This window comes from Chlorocebus sabaeus, chromosome 13 (assembly GCF_047675955.1).
Source record: "Chlorocebus sabaeus isolate Y175 chromosome 13, mChlSab1.0.hap1, whole genome shotgun sequence".
Lineage (NCBI taxonomy): Eukaryota > Metazoa > Chordata > Mammalia > Primates > Cercopithecidae > Chlorocebus > Chlorocebus sabaeus.
Window position 1 is genome coordinate 15,723,392 of NC_132916.1, and position 21,787 is coordinate 15,745,178.

The window sequence follows — 21,787 nt, forward strand, 5'->3', positions numbered from 1 at the left end:
AGAAACAGGGTCTTAAAGCGTCTCTCCTCCACCCAGACCCACCTCCCAGGAACAGGAGTGGAAAGCACTACTGACGGATAGGCGGAGCTGCTGCAATACAGTCTGACACGTGTTAGTATCATGTGTGTGTTACGCTTTGAAGAATACTTCTGCATCGTCACTACTAGAATAATATATACATGATTATAAATAATGGCATGCAGGTGACAAGTGCTGTATTCAAATCATTTATTTTTCTTAAATATATCATGCTTTGTTAAAGTCAGGTTCATTTCTCAAGACCAAGCTAAATGCCAAACTCTTTTTTTTTTTTTTTTTTTTTTTGAGACGGAGTCTCGCTCTGTCGCCCAGGCTGGAGTGCAGTGGCCGGATCTCAGCTCACTGCAAGCTCCGCCTCCGGGGTTCACGCCATTCTCCTGCCTCAGCCTCCTGAGTAGCTGGGACTACAGGCGCCCGCCACCTCGCCCGGCTAGTTTTTTGTATTTTTTAGTAGAGACGGAGTTTCACCATGTTAGCCAGAATGGTCTCCATCTCCTGACCTTGTGATCCGCCCGTCTCGGCCTCCCAAAGTGCTGGGATTACAGGCTTGAGCCACCGCGCCCGGCCATAAATGCCAAACTCTTAACATGACACTAGAGGCTAGGCGCAGTGGCTCATGCCTGTAATCCCAGCACTTTGCGAGGCTGAGGCAGGCAGATCACTTGAGGTCAGGAGTTCGAGAACATGTCAAAACCCCATTTCTACTAAAAATAAAAAATTAGCAGGGTGTAGTGGTGCGCGCCTGTAATCCCAGCTACTCAGGAGGCTGAGGCGGGTGAATCTCTTGAACCTGGGCAGCAGAGGTTGCAGTGAGCAGAGATCGGGCCACTGCACTCCAGCCTGGGTGACAGAGTGAGACTTGTCTCAAAAAAAAGAAAAGAAAAAAAAAAGGGCTGGGCGCGGTGGCTCACATCTGTAATCCCAGCACTTTGAGAGGCCGAGGCGGGCGGATTACGAGGTCAGGAGATTGAGACCATACTGGCTAACATGGTGAAACCCCCTCCCTACTAAAAACACAAAAAATTACTGGGCATGGTGGCGGCCACCTGTAGTCCCAGCTACTTGGGAGACTGAGGCAGGGCAGTCACTTGAACCCAGGAGGCGGAGGTTGCGAGTGGTCTAGTTTTGCTCACAACTGTATCCCTAGCACCCACACTTGCTTTGCGCATAATCGGTCTAGGATAAATGTTTATAAATGAGTTAAATACAAATAAAATGAAATAGTGTGAACATTTGGATAATGCTTCTGTGGAGGTAAATGTCAAATTCTTGCCATTATAACATTGATCAAGCCTTTATTGGAAAAGTGATCATTTGTATGTTTAAGAATGAGTCAACTACAAGTCTACACAGAAATGGAAGGCAAGAAGCCCAATGCTTTAGAGGAAATTGGGCCTTTCTGCCTAGGATCAGTCTATACTTCTGAATTCCCAGTTTTTCATTACTCAAAACCACAAATTTCTGTAAGGCTTGGTGTATTTTAATTAAACTCCAATGACAAGCACAGGCTTTCCAAACTTCTTACTGGTTTACACCATTATGCTTCAAAGCAGGCTTTAAAGAAAACAGAGAGGAGGGAATAATATTAACCCACTCATTAGAAGTTCACATTATACTTATGCAAAAAGAACCACAGAAGAGCGAGGTTGAGAGTCATCCTGAGTTCATTCAATGGCTCTTAGCAATGATCATGTCATTGCCCTTCAGGATTGGTGTTTTGTTCCTTTATTTCCCTGTTTCATATTCACAAAGTAAAGCTCTGTCTATGTGACTCAGCCTATGAAAATGCTTAGCTTGGCAACCAACAGGGGTGTTCCCCATACAGGCCTTAGCAAAAGTCCAGGAGAAACAAGAAGGCCAGCACTTGCACCCCCTTCCCTATGTGCCCTTTGTGGTGGTCCCAACAGCCCCTGCCAATGGCCACAGTGGGAGGTGGGGCTGGAAGGGAAGGTTGTGCTGAGCTAAGCCTTGCTTAGAGAAGCCGCTAGAAAACCAGATGGGATTTTCTGGGAGATTGACTTTTCTTCCCTTCCTTTCTCCCCTTTCTCCCCTTTCTCCCCTTTCTCCCCTTTCTCCCCTCCCTCCCTTCCTTCCTTCCTTCCTTCCTTCTCTTTCTTTCCTTCCTTTCCTTCCTTCCTTCCTTCCTTTCTCTTTCTTTCTTTCTTTCTTTCTTTCTTTCTTTCTTTCTTTCTTTCTTTCTTTCTTTCTTTCTTTCTTTCTTTCTTTCTCTCTCTCTTTCCTTCCTTCCTTCCTTCCTTCCCTTCCTTCCTTCCTTTCTCTCTCTCTCTCTTTCTTTTTTTCTTTCATTTTGTGTGGCTGTTTGTTTGTTTTGTTTTGTTTTGAGTCAGGGTCTTGCTCTGTCACCCAAGCTGGAGTGCAATGGCTTCATCTTGACTCACTGCAACTTCTGCCTCCCAGGTTCAAATGATTCCCCTGCCTCAGCCCCCCAAGTAACTGGGATTACAGGCATGTGCCACCACGCCTGACTAAGTTTTATATTTTTAGTAGAGACGGGGTTTCACCATGTTGACCAGGCTGGTCTCAAATCCCTGACTTCGTGATCTGCCCACCTCGGCCTCCCAAAGTGCTGGGACTACAGGCGTGAGCCACCACGCCAGGCCCTCTTTCTTTCTTCCTCCCTCTCTCCTTCTACCCTTCCATCCCTCCTTCCTTTCTTTTCTTTCCTTCTTTCTTCCTTTTTCTGTGGGCCTCTTGTAAGAATAACAGGATCGACAATCTCAAAGACATATTTAGCTAGCAAAGCTTTTTGTGGATAGCTTTGTCCTTCTCTCAAGTCTGTCACTGTCTCAAACTTGGCCCTTTGCAATCAATGTAAGAGATTCAGGTAAGTTACTTTAAAAAGCATAAAGAAACAAAGAGAAACTTCAACAATGAACCCTCACTAAGATAGCTGCACTTAACCGTTAATCTGAAAAGCATCACCCGACCCAATGGGAACCTGCAGAGAGTGTGACCTGCTACCCACAGTATCAGGTATTACCCTCAGCCACCAAGATAATCTTGGTTCAGGACATTGAGCCATCATTATACCTGAAATATATGCTATGGAATGACTTTTGGACTCTGAACACAATTATAACATTCACCAAGTCTGCCAAGTTTACCACAAGAAAAACATGTAGTTTAAATATTAAACAACTCAGCCACACACAGTGGCTCATGCCTGCAATCTCAGCACTTTGGGAGACCAAGGGAGGCAGATCACCTGAGGTCAGGAGTTCAAGACCAGACTGACAAACACGGTGAAACCCCATCTCTACTAAAAATACAAAATTTAACCAGGCATGGTGGCTAACACCTGTAATCCCAGCTACTCAGGAGGCTGAGGCAGGAGAATCACTTGAACCGGGGAGGCAGAGGTTGCAGTGAGCCGAGATGGTGCCATTGCACTCCAGCCTGGGCAAAAAGAGCCAAACTCCATCTCAAAAAAAAAAAGAAAAAAAAATTAAACAGCTCAATTTCTTGGACAATACCCTCCTAAAGTATACCAAGAAATTCATTTGCAATCTGCAGCCATTCGTTTCACAAACAAGAGTGTGTTCCCACTAAGGGGTCTTGAAGATTATTCACCCCAGTAACGGTATGGTCCCCGTGGAAGCACCTTGAAGAACTGGATGGCTGCATTCCAGCCACAGAGCCATAAAGTTTAAAGTCCAGGAAGTGAGTTGATATCTTCATTTTAGTGTGCTGTTTTCAAATTCCCAGGTCAGCATTTGCTGGTGAGTTTTAAAGGAAAATTCAAGAAGATCTGGAAGAAGCTCCAGGCTTGCTGCCTCTTGACTGTTTCAGAGTCATTCTGCTCCCGAGTGTCCAACATCTCCAATCATCCTCAGTGTCCCCATGCTGCCATCTGTGAATAAGCGCATTGATTTGTGGTAGGTAAATGCCAAGCACTCAATCCAGGAAATTGTCATCTGAATGATTTACACACATGCCCTGAGCCCCATCGGGCACTAAAGAGATGGATGCTTTGAGCAAATCTTGCATGCATTAACATTAATTTAAAATAATCCGAGTTGGCAGTCAAAAGCATACTTTTCAATAAGTAGCCAACTTTTCTTCTATTAAATCTTTAGGAGACTATATTACCAACTTCTGGGAAATTGTATTTGCAAGAAGCTGAGCTTGAGTAGGTTTAAGAATTTAGCAGTGTTAAGCTGCCACAAACGTGTAAAGTCCACGTGTACATGTGTGATCAGCACATCGGACTGTGTCAGAGCTTCTGTGGCCCCCACAGCTGTCTCCGTTCAAACACAGCCACAAAGAGGGCTCAGGCCGCTCTCATGATGGTGCCGTCCTGAGGGGGGACTGAGGAGCGTGGCAGGGACAGAGGACAGGTTCAAAGTCTACACAGAAGGAACCTGGACTGTGTGCTCTTGGAGATCGGAATCCAGTCAGGCGATCAGATGGCTTGAGTGAGAGTGTCAAGTAACAGTGGGTGGCCAGGTGCCAAAAGATTGGACAGAGCTGTGAGGAAGGAGAGAGCAACGTGATGGCGTGAACAGGGAAGGCGGGGCAGAGGTGAGCTAGGCTTACCCTGAGCCAGGCAGAGGCCCAGGGCCTGGAGAGGACAGGCGGGGTGTTGAAGGGAGCAAAGGCTGGAACAGAAGTCGTGATGGGATGTGGAGTTCCCTGAAGGTCAGCTGGGACTGCCTGTTCTCTGCTGGAAAGCCCAGAGACCAGAGGTCTCAGAAGAAGGAAGGAAAAGAAGCCAGTGTTTTATAGGGATGAGCACAGAGGCTGTGCCCTGTAGGAAGGAGGAGCGCCAGCCTGGCAGTGGACAAAGCCTTCAGGATACTGCTGACCTCTGGGTCCCTGGGCTCACTGATGGGTGTGTCTTCCCAGCTCTGCTCAAGGTCACCCACTGGGATATGGGAAGAAGATATCAGAATTTTGATTTGGGCCAGGTGCGGTGGCTCGTGCCTCTAATCCCAGCACTTTAGGGGGCCGAGGTGGGCAGACCACTTGAGGTCAGGAGTTCGAGACCAGCCTGGCTAACATGGTAAAACCCTGTCTCTACTAAAAATACAAAACTTAGCCAGGTGTGGTGGCGTGTGCCTGTAGTCCCAGCTACTCGGGAGGCTGAGGCAGGAGAATCACTTGAGTCTGGGAGGTGGAGGTTGCAGTGAGCCAAGATTGCGCCACTGTACTCTAGCCTGGGCAACAGAGAGAGGCTCCTTCTCAAAAAAAGAAAAAAAAAAAAGAATTTCGATTTGTTTTTACTTTTAAAAATCTCAACTTTTTGAGTTTTTATTTTACATATTTATTAGGTGGATGTAAAAGTGATTGCTGTTTTCGCCATTCCTTTATTGGTAAAAACTGCAATTACTCTTGGAGCAACCTAATAAATGAACACATTAGTTTAACAGAAAGAGTATATGAGACTGGGCACGGCGGCTCACGCCTGTCATCCCAGCACTTTGTGGGGCCGAGGTGGGCAGATCACTTGAGGTCTGGAGTTTGAGACCAGCCTGGCCAACATGGTGAAACCCTGTCTGTACTAAAAATACAAACGAACAAATAAAAAAATTACCTGGGCATGGTGGTGTGTGCTTGTAATCCCAGCTACTCAGGAGGCTGAGGCTGGAGAATTGCTTGAACCCAGGAGGCAGAGGTTGCAGTGAGCTGAGATCATGCCACTGCACTCCAGCCTGGGCGATAGAACTAGATTCCGTCTCAAAAAAAAAGAGTATATAACACGTAAGCAATCAAAAATTGGGAGAGCAGAATATGTCTCAAATAAACACACTTTAAAAACTGGGGGAGCACATGCAAACATATTTAGTTAATGCGCATGAACAGAAGAGTTTGGGGGAAAATACTCTGCTTGTAGGGGCCTGAACTAACAACGCTGGCCGGTGAAGGGGTGAGAGCTACAAGAGGAAAAAGAAACTCCACGAGCGCAGGGGTGCAGAAAATGGAAGGAAGCGTGGGATGAACCCCATCTCTCCGGCGCTTCATCTGGGAAATCAGGAGGGATAATATCTCTACCCCTGTCAGAGATAAGGATGGCGGGAGTTGATCCCACAAGACAGGTCGGAGACCCCCAGGACCAATGGCCCCTGTGGAAAGTCCTCCAAACCAGAAGGGAAAGTATCAGAGAGGTGAAAGAAAAATGGGAAATTCAGCATCCCAGATGTCGAGGGAAAAGAGACCTTCAAGGGGACAGGGTGGGCAGCAGGATGAAGGAGCCCTGAGAAATGCCTCTTGGAATTCCACGACAAAGTCACTGAAGACTTTTCATAAATGGCTTCAGCAGAGGGGACAGGGTGGAGGCTGGACTGCAGGGGGTTAAGAAGGGAACGAGTGGAGAAGAAATGAAGGCACCAGGTCGTGTTTAGTTTTCAACTATTAAAATGTCAGTGTCAAAATCAGAACTGTAGGGGTGGGAGGGTATAATGTGAAGCTTTTTCTTTCATCTGGGACCCCAGAGGAATTCCCTATTACTATTTTAACAGTGGTAAGTGGTAGCTGTGGCTAGGGCAGTGGGACGTGGTGTGGGAAATGGTGAGGTCATAAAGTGCCCTGTCCTGTCCCAGAACCCTCCAGACGGCTCAGGTTTGGTCTGTGAGTTTGTGTGTAGTAGAGAATATAAGAGAGCTCGGGCCAGGCACAGTGGCTTAAGCCCATAATGCCAGCATTTTGGGAGGCCGAGGCAGGTGGATCACGAGGTCAGGAGTTCAAGACCAGCCTGGTCAACATGATGAAACCCCGTCTCTACCAAAAATATAAAAAATTAGCCAGATGTGGTGGCATGCACCTGTAATCCTACCTACTAGGAAGGCTGAGGCAGGAGAATTGCTCGAACCCAGGAGGCGGAGGTTGCAGTGAGCCGAGATCAAGCCACTGTACTCCAGCCTGGGCGACAGAGTGAGACTTAATCTAAAAAAAAAAAAAAAAAGAATATAAGAAGAGCTCTAATTTTATAAAGGCAGAAGGGATACTTAATTCTCAAATCCATACGTGATTAGAGGTCTGAAAACTTTTCCCAAATATCACATCCTATTTGATACTTTAATGTCAGAAGATCTGAATAGAAATAAGTGGTAGGAAGAAGTGTTAACTCTTTCACATCAGTATCAGACTCTCACCCACAAGCGGTTGGACATCTGGTCCCTCTCAGGTGAGATGTCTACAGAGGTGACAGAGGTTTTTGACTCTTCCGATGGGTCTCTGGAAACCTGGGAGACACCACTCCAGTATTTTGGTTTTTCCCAGGTACGAAATTGTTTACTATCCATTTGACAAGTGTGAAAATAGGTTCAAAGCCACATGTGAGAATTAATTACTGCTTATAAAATTCTTTGAGAGCTACAGATGAAAGGAGTGATTTAAGTGCAGAATATTATCATCTGCTAACGATGGAGTGCATTGAACTAACCAGTTTCTCCCAGAGAATAACCTATATCCTAGGGATAAAATCAGGAATCGTTTGGTTGGGTGTTTTTTGTCGTTTCTTTTTTTTTTTTTTCCGATAGGGTCTTGCTCTGTCGCCTAGATTGGAATGCAGTGGCATGATCACGGCTCGCTGTAGTCTCTGCCTCTTGGACTTAGAAGATCCTCCTGCCTCAGCTTTCCAAGCAGCTGGGACTACAGGTACATGCCACCATGTTTGGCTAATTTTTGTATTCTTTGTAGAGACAAGTTCCCACTATGATGCCCAGGCTGGTCTCAAACTCCTGAGCTCAAGCGACCTGCCCATCTCAGCCTCCTAAAGTGCTGGGATTACAGGTGCGAGCCACTGTGCTCTGCCAAAAGTCAGTAATTTTGGAAGCTGCATTACGTATTTTAGGTGAAAAGCAGTAATTACTGATAATTATTCGGTAGCTGTTCTTTCCATTTCTAGAACTATCTTAATAGTTCACATCCTTGGACACCTATAGGCCTCATAGACTCACAGCCTCTCAGGGTTGGAAAGGTCCTGGTGCTTTGCTCCTTAAACTCCCTTCATGAGTCTTCCTCCGCAGCTGCCCAGGCACGTGTGATACTTCTAGCAGAGGTCTCGTTACCACCCATTCCCCTCTAACTCTGTCTAAATCAGCTTTAAAATTCTCATTTACCCTCTTCTGCATCTCTGCAAGCACAGGCACATTTTAGGCTACCGCTGTCCTAAATCTCCTCTCATATCCATCCCTGGTCATTCACGCCTGTTTTCCTAGATTTTTTGCACATCCTTTAAAAATCTTATTCCACTGGCAAGCCTCCAGATTTTCTGCAATAATGACTTAAACATTTTTTTTTCCACCGAGTGCTAGACTGACGAGGTCCTCTTTTGATCAATGGAATCTGATGTTATAGTATTATTATTGACTCAGGCAAATCATGAACTGCTAGTACCAGTGAGTGCAGCTGGTAAGAATAAAGTAATGATGGGGCTGAGTGTTGTGGCTCAGGCCTGTAATCCCAGTACTTTGTGAGGCCGGGGCTGGTTGGATCACCTGAGGTCAGGAGTTTGAGACCAGACTGGCCAACATGGCAAAACCCCATCTCTACTAAAAATACAAAAATTAGCCAGGCATGGTAGCGGGCACCTATAGTCCCAGCTACTCGGGAGGCTGAGGCAGGAGAATCACTTGTACCCAGGAGGGGGAGGTTGCAGTGAGCCAAGATTGCGACACTGCACTCCAGCCTGGGCGATAGAGTGAGACCCTGTATCAAAAAAAAAGGAATGATGGGGTCCAGGCTGCTTGTCCAGACCTTGGCTCTCTCCTGCCAGATGGTCCTATAGACTTGCCTGTGCCTTGGGTTATGAGGAGAGAGGCATAGTGTGGTTGGCTCAGCATAATCACAACATGGACCCCTGGAAAAACAGGAGCATCCACCAGAGGGACACCTGAGGCTGGAGCTCTGTTAGGGAGAAAAGGTGATGACAAAGAAATATAGGAGAGCTGGGCATGGTGGTTCATGCCTGTAATCCTAAGGCAGAGGCAGGAGGATCGCTTCAGCCCAGGAGTTCAAGACCAGCCTGGGCAACATAGCGAGACCCCATCTCTAAAAAAAATAAAAAAAATAGCCAGGTATGGTGGCTCATGCCCGTAGTCTCAGCCACTTGGGAAGCTGAGGCTGCAATGAGTGACTGCACTCCAGCTTGGGTGACAGAGCAAGACCCTGTCTCAACAACAACAAAAGAAGGAAGGTGCCATAAGAAATAGGGCTTCACGGAAATATGTCTCGCCAGAGGGAGAAGAGGGAGAGTAAAGCGCAAAGATGAAGGGGAGAGGCTGGCGCGGCCGCTCACGCCTGTAATCCCAGCACTTTGAGAGGCCAAGGCGGGTGGATCACCTGAGGTTGGGAGTTTGAAACCAGCCTGACCAACATGGAGAAACCCCATCTCTACTAAAAATACAAAATTAGCTGGGCGAAAATCCCAGCTACTCGGGAGGCTGAGGCAGGAGAATCGTTTGAACCCGGGAGGCGGAGCTTGCAGTGAGCCATTGCACTCCAGTCTGGGTGACAAGAGCAAAACTACATTTCAAAAAAAACAAAAACGAAAACGAAAAACAAAACAAAACAAAAAAATGAAGGAGAGAATGTCCTCTGGGAATTACTCAAGGCAGCTCTCTTTCCCATCCTTTTTTTTTTTTTTTTGAGACCAGTTCTTGTTCTGTCACCCACCCAGGCTGGAGTGCAGTGGTGTAACCATGGCTCACTGCTGCCTCAACCTCCCCAGGCTCAAGTGATCCTCCCATCTCAACCTCCCAAGCAGCTAGGACTACAGGCATGCACTACCACACCCAGCTAATTTTTGTATGTTTTGTATAGACGGGTTTTGCCATGCTGCCCAGGCTGGTCTTTAATTCCTGGGCTCGAGTGATCCTCCCACCTCAACCTCCCAAAGTGCTGGGATAACAGGCATGAGCCACTGCTCCCAGCACTCCTCCCATCATTGATCTTTCCATGTGGATCCTCAATGTGCTTTGAGGGGAGCCTCAATGTGCTCTGCAAACCCTTAAGTCTGTGAGTGCATGTGTGGCTATGGAGTAGGGGTTGCAGGCGAGTTTGCACGCCTCAGGGCAGGAAGGGGCTGGAACTTACCTACTTATTCTCCCTGGGCTCAGATGCTCAGGTGAGGGAGAAAGCCAGGGCGGGCTGCTCTGGCGTTTGTGCCTAATACTAAGGGATCTACCCCAGGTGCACACTCACAAAATCTCATTCAGAGCTCAAAGAGGTAACAAAAGGAATGTGTGTGTGTACTGCATGCGCGCCCGCAGTGTGAGTTCGGCACACATGAAGACACATACCCATACGTTTACTCTCTCAAATTTTACAGTGCAAATTAGGAGGCTGGTTCTAATAACATGGCCATAAAACATCAAGCGTTTGTACTACAGTGTCTCACCAGGCATGGGGAAATGGTTTATCTTGGATCCTGAGGCAGACACTAATATAATGAGAAAGTAATAGATGGAGGAACCATCCAGAAACAGTTCCAGGGCCACAGAATTTTTCTTCTTATCCACAACAAAGTCTCAAGAATGCAAGACCACAGGCACAGGCTGGAAAACTGCACAGAAGTGGAGTTTTCCTGACGGGAGAGATTCACACGGCAGCCTCGGTTTACAGAGGTTTCATCTGGAATTTCTCTGTGGAGGTTTGTACAGGAAGCAGCTGAGTGGCGCTCTTGAAATGAGAGAACGTCACAGAAATACTCTAAAACTATGACTCTCATCTCACCTGAAGACAACCAGTCCTTTTTCATGCATTTGACAAGACCATTTTCATATCAGTCAGGTATTTAACTTTGATGTTCATAGAAAAATTCAGTACTTTTACTAATAACAAGAAGTTTTGGTTTCGGGGTTGTTTTTGGTATAGTTCGGGGTTTTGCTGTGTTGTCCAGACTGGTCTCAAACTCTTGACTTCACACGATCCTCTAACCTTGGCCTCCCAAAGTGCTGTGATCACAGGCGGGAGCCACCACATCTATCCTAACAAGAAGTGTTTTCGTGGGGTTTTTTTGTTTGTTTCTTAAGACAGAATCTTGCTCTGTTGCCCACCACCGGAGTGCAGGGGCGCTGTCATAGCTCACTCCAACCTCGATCTCCTGGGCTCAAGTGATCCTCTCACCCTCAGCCTCCAAGTAGCTGGGACCACAGGCACGCACTGTCACGCCCAGCTAATTTTTCTTATTTTTAGCAGAGACAAGGTCTTGCTTTGTTGCCCAGGCTGGTCTTGAACTCCTGAGCTCAAGCAGTCCTCCTGCAATGGCCTCCCAAAGTGTTGCGATTACAGGCATGAGTCATAGTGCCTGGTCTAACAAGATGTTTGAAAAGAGCTTTTTCAAAAATAGAAATACAAGCAAATTGTTACCCCCCCCCCTCCAAATTAATGAAAAGGAGGCACCCTTTTCAACTTACCTCAAAAATCAAACTGTTTCAAGGCTGGGTACGGTGGCTAACGCCTGTAATCCCAACACTTTGGGAGGCCAAGGCGGGTGGATCACCTGAGTCCAGGAGTTTGAGACCAGTCTGGCCAGCATGGTGAAACCCTGTCCGTATTAAAAATACAAAAATTAGTCAGGCATGGTGGCGGGTGCCTGTAATCCCAGCTACTCAGGTGACTGAGGCAAGAGAATCGCTTGAACCTGGGAGGCAGAGATTGCAGTGAGCTGAAATCACACCACTGCACTCCAGCCTGGGAAACAGCGAGACTCCATCTCAAAAAAAAAAAAAAACTGTTTTGAGGGAAATCGTTGTTTTTTTCTTTTTTTTTACTAAAAAATTTGTTTTGAATAATTTGGTACATTCTCACAAGAATTCATTAGATGTGTTGTGAGCAAAATGGCTTAAGAAACAGTTATGTTTCACGTTGATAGGATGTCACATCAAGCCACACATACGATATGTCTGAACTAATGGTCCTCTTCTCTGTGCTCCCGTGTCACATGACCTGCCTGTGACAATGCCACTTACATTGTCATTAGAGTTCCTGTACCTAGCTACATGCCCCACCTCCAGCTTCCATCTCACTGAAAAGGTCTTGAAGGAGAAGACCAGATTTCCTCCTCCTTGATTCCCCTAGAACCTGGGCCAGTGCCTTGAAGAGAAGAGGTGTTCCAGGAATATCTGGGGAGGGTGTGGGAAATATGGTTGGACATGGGTAGGTTGGAGCCAGGTTACATAGGGCTTTAGAACCTGGACCTGACCCATCCTGGGTCAGAAGGAGCCACTTAAGGTTTTTGAGCAGAGGGTGATATGAAAACAAATTGTGGGCTGAGCGCGGTGGCACATGCCTGTAATCTCAGCACTTTGGGAGGCTGAGGTGGGTGGATCACGAGGTCAGGAGTTTGAGACCAGCCTGGCCAATATGGTGAAACCCCATCTCTATTAAAAGATACAAAAATTAGCCGGGCGTGGTGGCGCAAGGCTATAGTCCCAGCTCCTCGGGAGGCTGAGGTGCGAGAATCGCTTAAACCCAGGAGGCGGAGGTTGCAGTGAGCCGAGATCACACCACTGCACTCCAGCCTGGGTAACAGAGTGAGACTTTGTCTCAAAAATAAAATAAAATAAAACAAATTGTGTTGAAGTCCAGAAATGAGGCACTGGAGTGGGAGCCCAGAGCAGAAGCTATTGCCAGAGGTCACAAGGACAGAGACTAGAGGCAAATCTAAAGGATTTTCAAACAAAAGCAGAACTTGGTGTCCCTTTCCAGGGGAAGAAGGATATGGCAGTGTTAAAGTTGGCTCTAGAGGCTGGATGGCTGAAAGAGGTGCCCTCCTCACAGAGACTAGGGCGACGATTTGGGGCAGGGCAGAAGGTGGGGGAAATAAGTTCATTGTGGTTCATGTTCAGTTTGAATCAATCCCCCAGGGCGCAATGTCCAGGCAGTAATTATAACTCAGAAGAGGAGTCAGGGCTGAAGATTGAAAGCAGCAAGTCACCCTTGCTTGCAGTGACTTCTCTGAAAAGACAAAACGCTTCACCAGAAGAATAGGGGAGAGCTCTTAGGTATGTCCCCAAAATCTGCTTGCTAGGGTGGGATGAGTCACCCAGAAGGACCTGCCCAGGTGCTAAAGAAACTGGGAAGGGCTAGGTCAGGTGAGCCTGAGGGAACAGTTTCTTGATGGGGGGTGGAGGAGGAGGCAGTAGGATGTCCACAGTGACAACTTTGGAAGGAAGGAAAAGGAGAAGGACCAAGGAAAGATAAGGCGGTGTTTTTAAAGGAAGTCATTCATTCATGGATGGTAGACAAGACTGCAGCAGAGCAGTTGGGGCAGATGCCAAACCACAGAGCACAGATGAAGAAGAAAATGTGAAAGAGCAGGAAGCAGTGGTTGGAGGTGACACTTCTGAGGAGGCGGTTTGGAAGCTACAGGAAGCAGTGGCTGGAGCTGACACTTCTGAGGAGGTGGTTTAGAAGCTACAGGAAGCAGTGGTTGGAGGTGACACTTCTGAGGAGGTGGTTTGGAAGCTACAGGAAGCAGTGGGATAAAGGAGGGGGTGATCTTCATCCTGAGCATGCTCGCCAAACACACTCATGCCCATTGCACACCCTGAGATGTGCACCCAGCTCCCTTCTCAAGTGGGAGGTCCACATGGCACACATCCGAATGGCCCAGACTTCTGGACATGTGGTCCTCTGTGCCCAAAGCCCCTGGGGTACCTGGGGAAACACGCTGGCTGCCTTATGAGCATGTGAAAGAAGCCCAGATGCCAGGCCTGAGCACTGAGCATTTCTTGGTCCACGTGCTGCTCATGGCGATTGTGTACAGAGAGCAGAATGGGCTGGAGGACCAGCAGGTGCACACAGAGGCCACCTCAAAGGGACATGGCGGCAGTACTGTGAGTCCCTCACTCTCCCTATGAGTGAATGCAGCTTTGGGCAGCATGACTGAGTCCACCCAAATTTAAGCACATCTGTGGAGACTGCTGGGGAGCTAGTCATGGAACACAGACTCTGATGTCTTCTGAGTTGGAAGAGATTCGGGCTCAGAAGCTCCATCCTCAGCACCTCCTTCACACTCTGGACGAAGCTGAGGGAATCCTCTCCCACCACTATCTTCAGGTGGCATGGATATTATAGAGGAGTAGGAAGGGGACTCCCTGAAGGAACCTGTTCCATAGCCAGAGCTTTGGAAGTCTTCAAATGGCCTACAAGCTTAGAGGCATCTGGAATCAAAGCAGTAGTGACACCTTCCCGCCCTGGTGATTCTATTTAATGAAGAATAACTATAAAGAGAGCAAGATGGCCAAATAGAACCCTCCAACTATCATCCCTCCCTGTCCCCTCCAATCCCACCCCCCAAGAACACCAAATTGAACAATTATCCACACAAGACAGCACCTTCATAAGAACCAAAAAATAAGGTGAGCAATCACAGTACCTGGTTTTAACATCATATCAAGGAAGAGGCACTGAAGAGGGTGGGAAAGACAGCCTTGAATTGCTTACACGATCCCTCCCCCTTCCCCTAGGAGCTCAACATGATGCAGAGAATCTGTGTCCTTGGAAGAGGGAGAGGGAAGTGATTATGGAGCTTTGCATTGCAACTCAGTGCTGCCCTGATACAGTGGAAAGAAACACAGGGCAGAATTAGGCTGGTGCCCATGGAGGGAGCATTTAGACCAGTCCTAGCTGGAGGAGAAGTGTTCCTGTCCGTAGTCAGAACCGGAGTTCCAGCAAGCCCTGCCACTGCAGGCTCAAGTGCTCCGGAGTACTACATAAACTTGAAAGACAGTTTAGGCCACAAGGACTGCAATTCATGGGCAAGTCCTGGTACTGGGCCGACGTTGGAGCCAGCAGGCTTGGTGTGCATGCAACCCAGTGAAACACTAGCTGAGGTGGCCAAGGCCTGTCCCCCAACCCCAGGCAGCACAGCTCACAGTTCCAAGAGGAGAGGAAAGAGTAAAGAGGACTCTATCTTGCAACTTGGATGCCAGCTTAGCCACAGTAAAATAAAGCACTAAAGTCCTGAAGCCCCCATTCGAGGCCATAGCTCCTGGATGACATTTCTAGACCCCCCCAGGCCAGAAGGGAACCCACTGCCCTGAAGCAAAAGACAGTCCAAGAAGAATTCATCACCAGCCATCTAAAAAGCTCTTGGGCCTTGAATAAATATCAGGTCGCCACAGGCCTTGGGTGAGACCCAGTACTGTGCTGGCTTCACGTGTGACCCAGCACACTCTCAGCAGTGATGGCCATGGAAGTGCTTGTGTCACCCCTCCCCCAAATCTAGACAGCTCAGCATGGACAGAGTGATTCCATTTGTTTGGTGGAAAGTAAGAGAAGGGTACAAGAGACTCTGCCTGGTAATCCAGGGAATTCTTTTGGATCTTATCCAAGATCACCAAGGCAACAGGTCTGCAAAAGTTATACTGTCACTGGGCTTGGGTTGCCTTGTACTGCACATATGACTGCAGTCACCAAAGACTTAGATCACAACCCTCAATTCCCTTTGAATATTCGGAAAGCCTTCTCAAGAAGGATGGGTACAAAGAAGTCCAAATTGTGAAGATTAGAATAAATACCTAAATCTTTAATATCTAGACATCAACAAACATCCACAAGTATCAAGACCATTCAGAAAAACATGACCTCACCAAATAAACTAAATAAGACACCAGTGACTAATTCCAGAATGATAGTGATATATGACCTTTCAGACCTGTTCAGAATTCAGAGAATTCAAAACAGCAAAATCTAAGATAACACAGAGAAGGAATTCAGAAGCCTATTAGATAAGTTTAACAAAGAGATTGAAATAATTACAAAGAATCAAGCAGGAATTCTGGAGCTAGAAAATTCAATTGATAAACTGAAGAATGCATCAGTCTCTCGACAGCAGAACTGATCAAGCAGAAGAAAGAATTAGTGAGCTTGAAAACAGGCTATTTGAAAATACACAGAGGAGTCAAAAGGAAAAAGAATAAACAATAATGAAGCACACCTACAGGGGTTAGAAAATAGCCTCAAATAGGCAAATCAAAGAGTTATTGGCCTCAAAGAGGAGGTAGAGGAAATAGAGAGACTGGGGTAGAAAGTTTACTTAGCAGGATGCGGTGGTTCACGCCTGTAATCCCAAGACTTTGGGAGGACGAGGTAGGTAGATCATCTGAGGTTAGGAGTTCAAGACCAGCCTGACCAACACGGTGAAACCTCATCTCTACAAAAATACAAAAATTAGCCAGGCATGATGGCATGTGCCTGTAATCCCAGCTAGTCAGGAGGCTGAGGTGGAAGAATCTCTTGAACCCAGGAGGCAGAGGTTGCGGTGAGCCGAGATCGTGCCATTGCACTCCATCCTGAGTGCCGGAGTGACAGAGCGAGACTCTATCTCAAAAAAAAAAAAAAAAAAAAGGAAAGTGGGGCCCGGTGCAGTGGCTCACGCCTGTAATCCCAGCACTTTGGGAGGCTGAGGCGGCAGGATCACCTGAGGTCAGAAGTTCAAGAACAGCCTGACCAACGTAGAGAAACCCCATCTCTACTAAAAATACAAAATTAGCCAGGTGTGGTGGCACACACCTGTAATCCCAGCTACTCGGGAGGCTGAGGCAGGAGAATCACTTGAACCCAGGAAGCAGAGGTCGTGGTGAGCCGAGATAGCACCACTGCACTCCAGACTGGGCAACAAGAGTGAAACTCTGTCCCCCCCCCCAAAAAAAAAGAAAAAAGAAAGAGAAAAAGAAAGTTTATTCAAAGAGATAACAGAGAACTTTCCAAACCCGGAGAAAGTTATCAATATTCAAGTGCAAGATTACAGAACACCAAGCAGATTTAACCCAAAAAAGACTACCTGAAGACACTTAATAATCAAACTCCTAAAGGTCAAAGATAAAGCAAAGATCCTAAAAACAGCAAAAACAAACAAAACAACCAACAAAAAAGAACTATAAGGGAGCTCTAACATGTCTGGCAGCAGATTTCTTGGTGGAAACCTTATGAGCCAGGAGAGAGTGGCATGACATATTTAAAGTACTGAAGGAGAAAACTTTTATCCTAGAATATTATATCCAGTGAAAATATCTTTTTTAATTTTTCTATTATTATTATTATTATTATTTTTTGAGACAGGGTCTCACTCTATTGTAAAGACTGGAGTGCAGTGGCGCGATCTCAGCTCACTGCAACCTACACCTCCCAGGCTCAAGTGATTCTCCTGCCTCAGCCTCCCAAGTAGCTGTGATTACAGGCTTGTGCCTCTATTACCCAGCTAATTTTTGTATTTTTAGTAGAGACAGGATTCACCATGTTGGCCAGGCTGGTCTTGAACTCCTGACCTCAAATGATCCACCGGCCTTCAGCCTCCCAAAGTGCTGGGATTACAGGTGTGAGCCACTGTGCCCTGCCAAAAATATCTTTCAAACATGAAGGAGAAATAAAGACTTTGCCAAACAAAAACAGAGAGATTTCGTCAACACCAGATCTGTCCTGCAAAAAATGCTAAGGTGAGTTCTTCAATCTAAAGGGGGTGTTAATAAGCAATAAGAAATCATCTGAAGTTACAAAACTCACTGATAACAGTAAGTACACAGACAAATACAGAATATTATAACACAATTATAGTTGTGATATGTAAACTTTTCATATCTTGAAAAGGAAGACTAAAAGATGAACCTGTCAAAAATAACAACTACAACAACTTTTTAAGACACAGACAGTACAATAAAATATAAATAGAAGCAACAAAAAGTTGGCTGGGCATGATGGCTCATGCCTGTAATCCCAGCATTTTGGGAGGCCAAGGCAGGAGGATCACTTGAGGTCAGGAGTTTGAGACCAGCCTGGCCAACATGGTGAAACCCTATCTCTACTGATAAAATACAAAAATTAGTGGGGTGTGCTGGCATGAACCCATAATCCCAGCTACTTGGGAGGCTGAGGCACAAGAATTGCTTGAACCCAGAAGGGGGAGGTTGCAGCAAGCCCAGATCATGCCACTGCACTCCAGCCTGGGTCATAGAGCAAGACTCAGTCTCCAAACAAAACAAAACAAAACAAAACAAAAGAAACAACAAAAAATTTAAAAGTTGGGGAGAAGAAGTGTAGAGTTTTTATTACTCTTCTCTTTACTTGCTTGTTTTTGCAATCAGAGTTAAGTTATCATGAGTCTAAAACAATGGGTTATAAGATGTTATTTGCAATCCCCTTGGTAACCTCAAATCAAAAATCCTACAATAGGTATGCAAAGCAAGAAATTAAAATATGCTTCCAGAGAAAAACACTTTCAAATAAATAAATAAATAAATAAGAGACAGGTTTGGGTGGCTGAGGTAGGCAGATCAACTTAAGGCCAGGAGTTCAAGACCAGGCTAGCTAACATGGTGAAACCCTGTCTCTACTAAAAATACAAAAAATTAGCCACATGTGGTGGCACACACCAGCTACTCAGGACGTTGACATACAAGAATTGCTTGAGCCTAGGCACTGGAGGTTGCAGTGAGCTGAGATTGCACCACTGCACTCCAGCCTGGGGGACAGAGCAAGACAGTTTCAAAAAAAAAAAAAGAAAAGAAAAGAAAAGAAAGAAAGAAAGAAAGAAGACAGGAAGGAAGGAAGGAAGGAAGGAAGGAAGGAAGGAAGGAAGGGAGGGAGGGAGGGAGGGAGGGAGGGAGGGAGGGAGGGAAGATCCCAACACAACCAGAAAACAAATGACAAAATGGTAGTACTAAGTCCCTATTTATCAACAATATTCAATGTAAATGGATGAAACTCTCCAATCAAAAAGAAAAAAAAGAAAGAAAAAGAAATAAAAACAAAAAGAGAGTAGAATGTTGCTTACCAGAGGCTGGGAGTGGGGAAGGGGAAGTTGGAAGGATTTGGGGATGGTTAATGGGTACAAAAATAGAGTTAGATACAATGAATAAGATCTAGTATTTGATAGCACAATAGGGAGATTACAGTCAGCAACAGCTTGTACATTTTAGAATAACTGAGGAGTACAATTGGAATATTCGTAACACGAAATGATGAATGCTTGAGGTGATACTCCATTTACCCAGATGTGATCATTATTGTATGCCTCTACCAAAATATCTCATGTGCCTTGTAAACATATACACCTACTACGTATGCATTTAAATTTAAAATATTTTAAATTAAAAAAAAATAAGCATAGAAACCCTTAAGATGTCACAAAATAGTACAGTTGCATTCAACTTCCTTCAGCAAAACTGTCTAAAAGTCCAAGAAGATGTCCATGAGAACAATCATTGTTGCAATTTGCATGGCTCTGATCTTCAAGGAAAAAATGCACAGTTGCATTCAACTTAATCTTCAGTATGATGAGCACTAATGAGACAATAGTTACATAGCGTTTTCCTCGCACTGGCCCTAGGGCTCCATACACATCACTCAACAGGCATGGAACCCAACATTAGAGATATTTTCCTTGCCTCCATTTTATAGATGAGGAAAGCAAGCTAGGAAGAGATAGAGTCCAAGAGCTGACGGTCAGTAAGTCGTAGAGTCAGGGTTTGAACCTTGCCCCAAGGATGAGGAAGTCCCTGACCTAGAAGGGTGCCCAGTGCAGCGAAAGCAAAAATGTCATGTCGCCATAGTGAGTGTGGGGACCAGGTGTGTTCAGGCACTCTGGGTACAGGGAGGTGTGCAGCCCAGGGCAATGAGTCCCAGAAAGGCTGCCTGGAGGGGCTGACACATGAGCTGGGTGCTGCGTGGTAGACCAGGGATGGAGGGGCTGGTGGTTGTGCCAGACAGAAAGGACAGCAAGAGCAAAGACATAGAGGGGCCCAATAGAGGATGAGTCCAAGGATGACGAAGGGGCGTCAAGCAACACGGCTGAGGGGACTGTGGGGTTGGAGCCTGGGCGAGGACACCAGATTTTTTCCCTGAGGGAGACGGAGGCCCATTCAGAGGATTCCCAGGGAGTGACATGGTTGGACATGAGTTTTATTTTAGGTGGAAGATGGTGAAACTGGAGAAGGGAAAGGAGACCTCAAACAAGGTCAACGCAATGGGCAAAGATGAGCAATGGGAAATAAGTCAGTTAGAAGGCGGTTTCTTTATTTTTTTATTTTTTATTTTGAGATGCAGTCTCACTTTGTCACCCACGCTGGAGTGCAGTGGCGCTATCTCAGTTCACTGCAACCTCCGCCTCCCGGGGTCAAGCAATTCTCCTGCCTCAGCCTCCCGAGTAGCTGGAATTACAGGTGCCCACCACCACGCCCAGCTAATTTTTGTATTTTTAGTAAAGACAGGATTTCACCATGGTGAACAGACTGGTCTTGAAAACCGTGACCTCAGGTGATCCACCCGCCTCGGCCTCCGAAAGTGCTGGGATTAGAAGCAGCAGCCATCGCACCCAGCCTAGAAGGCAGTTTCTTATACTGAACTTATTTTCTCTCTATACAAGCAATGATGTGAGAGCCCCTGCATTGTACAGAAGCTGTGAACATTCATTTTGAAAACAACAGAGGGAAGGGAGTCCCTTTTGAAATTTTTCTGAGGGAGCTTAGCCTTTCAAGTTAAACCATTTATTATCTAATTTTCTTTTCCAGAGAATCTCTGCGGGGGCAACGCCGAGAAGGAGCAGATGAGCAGCTTCCACGTCATGAAGCTGGTGCTGGAAAACTGCACTGTGAACCTCACCACACCAAGCATCTCACTTCTCGCATGTGAGAAAACCTCGGCTTTAAGGCCAAGGTAGCTAGAGGAGCCCGATGCAGGTGAGACGTTCCCGATCTCCCTGCTAACCTCAGGACGGCCTGCCCATTAGGAACTTCCAAAGACATGGGTACAAATGGAACTCACCACTGACCTGCTTAAACTTAACCCAGATAGCTGAAGACGAAAGACTTCATATTCTGCTAGAAGCTTCGAAGCTCCATTATCTTCCGAGTCATTCTGTCCTAGAAGAAAACAACAAATAGGCTCATTAAATTACCCACAGGTGAGGGATCAATCTGCAACATTAAATGAAAAGTTCCCATTGCATGGATAAGACGAGGTGCAATTCAGAGCGAACTACTATGATACTTCACGCAAAACCTTGTTTTTTGAGATTTTATGTACACAAGTAACAGCTAACCTGACTCTCCACTGGCTCTAAGGCTGGCTGAAGCATCATCTAATCTTTCTATATGATAGTAGCAAGAAATGATTATAGAGAAAATGTTGTAGGCATCGCGTTTGATTAGACTCTGCAACTGAGATGTGTTCACTGAAATACTATCTCCTCATTTGTTAATACATTCCAGTGAATGTAAAACAAAGGACTCCAAGGTTCATATCTGGGGTCACAGAACTTTGGAGATGAATGGGATACTCCTCCTCAAAGATGAAGAAATGAGATCCGGGGAGGCTGTCCCACCCGCAATCTAGCAGCCAGTTAATGACCAGGTCAGAAGTTCATCAACCAGGGCTCTGTGTGCTACATCAGACTTAACTTAGGGTCACAATTTTGAAATAACGGCTCTTATGAAGGCTTTTGATTCAGAAAACATTCCAAATTTCATGCTGGATTTACACTTTTTTTTATTTTTTATTATTTTTTTGAGACGGAGTCTCACCTTGTTACCCAGGCTGGAGTGCAATGGCACAATCTCAGCTCACTGCAACCTCTGCCTCTTGGGTTCAAGCGATTCTCCTGCCTCAGCCTCCCGAGTAGCTTGAATTACAGGTGCCCGTCACCACACCCAGCTAATTTTTTTTTTTGTATTTTTAGTAGAGATGGGGTTTCACCATGTTGGCTAGGCTGGTCTCGAACTCCTGACCTCAAGTGATGTGCCCGCCTTGGCCTCCCAAAGTGCTCAGATTACAGGTGTGAGCCACT

General features: G+C 46.2%; 1 protein-coding gene across 2 annotated transcripts in view; it reads right to left on the minus strand.

Annotated features, from left to right (window-relative positions):
* Positions 1 to 2,281: 2,281 nt before the first annotated feature.
* The window catches only part of SCAF8 (SR-related CTD associated factor 8), a 227,473-nt gene continuing 207,967 nt past the window's right edge, over positions 2,282 to 21,787 (minus strand). The window contains exons 22-24 of one of the 2 annotated variants that reach the window (XR_012095005.1): positions 20,774 to 20,864; positions 11,418 to 11,548; positions 2,282 to 3,910 (exon numbers count right to left, since the gene is read on the minus strand). The gene's annotated coding sequence lies outside the window, so the exon portion shown is untranslated. The remainder of the gene's footprint in view (positions 3,911 to 11,417; positions 11,549 to 20,773; positions 20,865 to 21,787) is intronic. The other variant, XR_005241337.2, reaches the window with a different exon arrangement.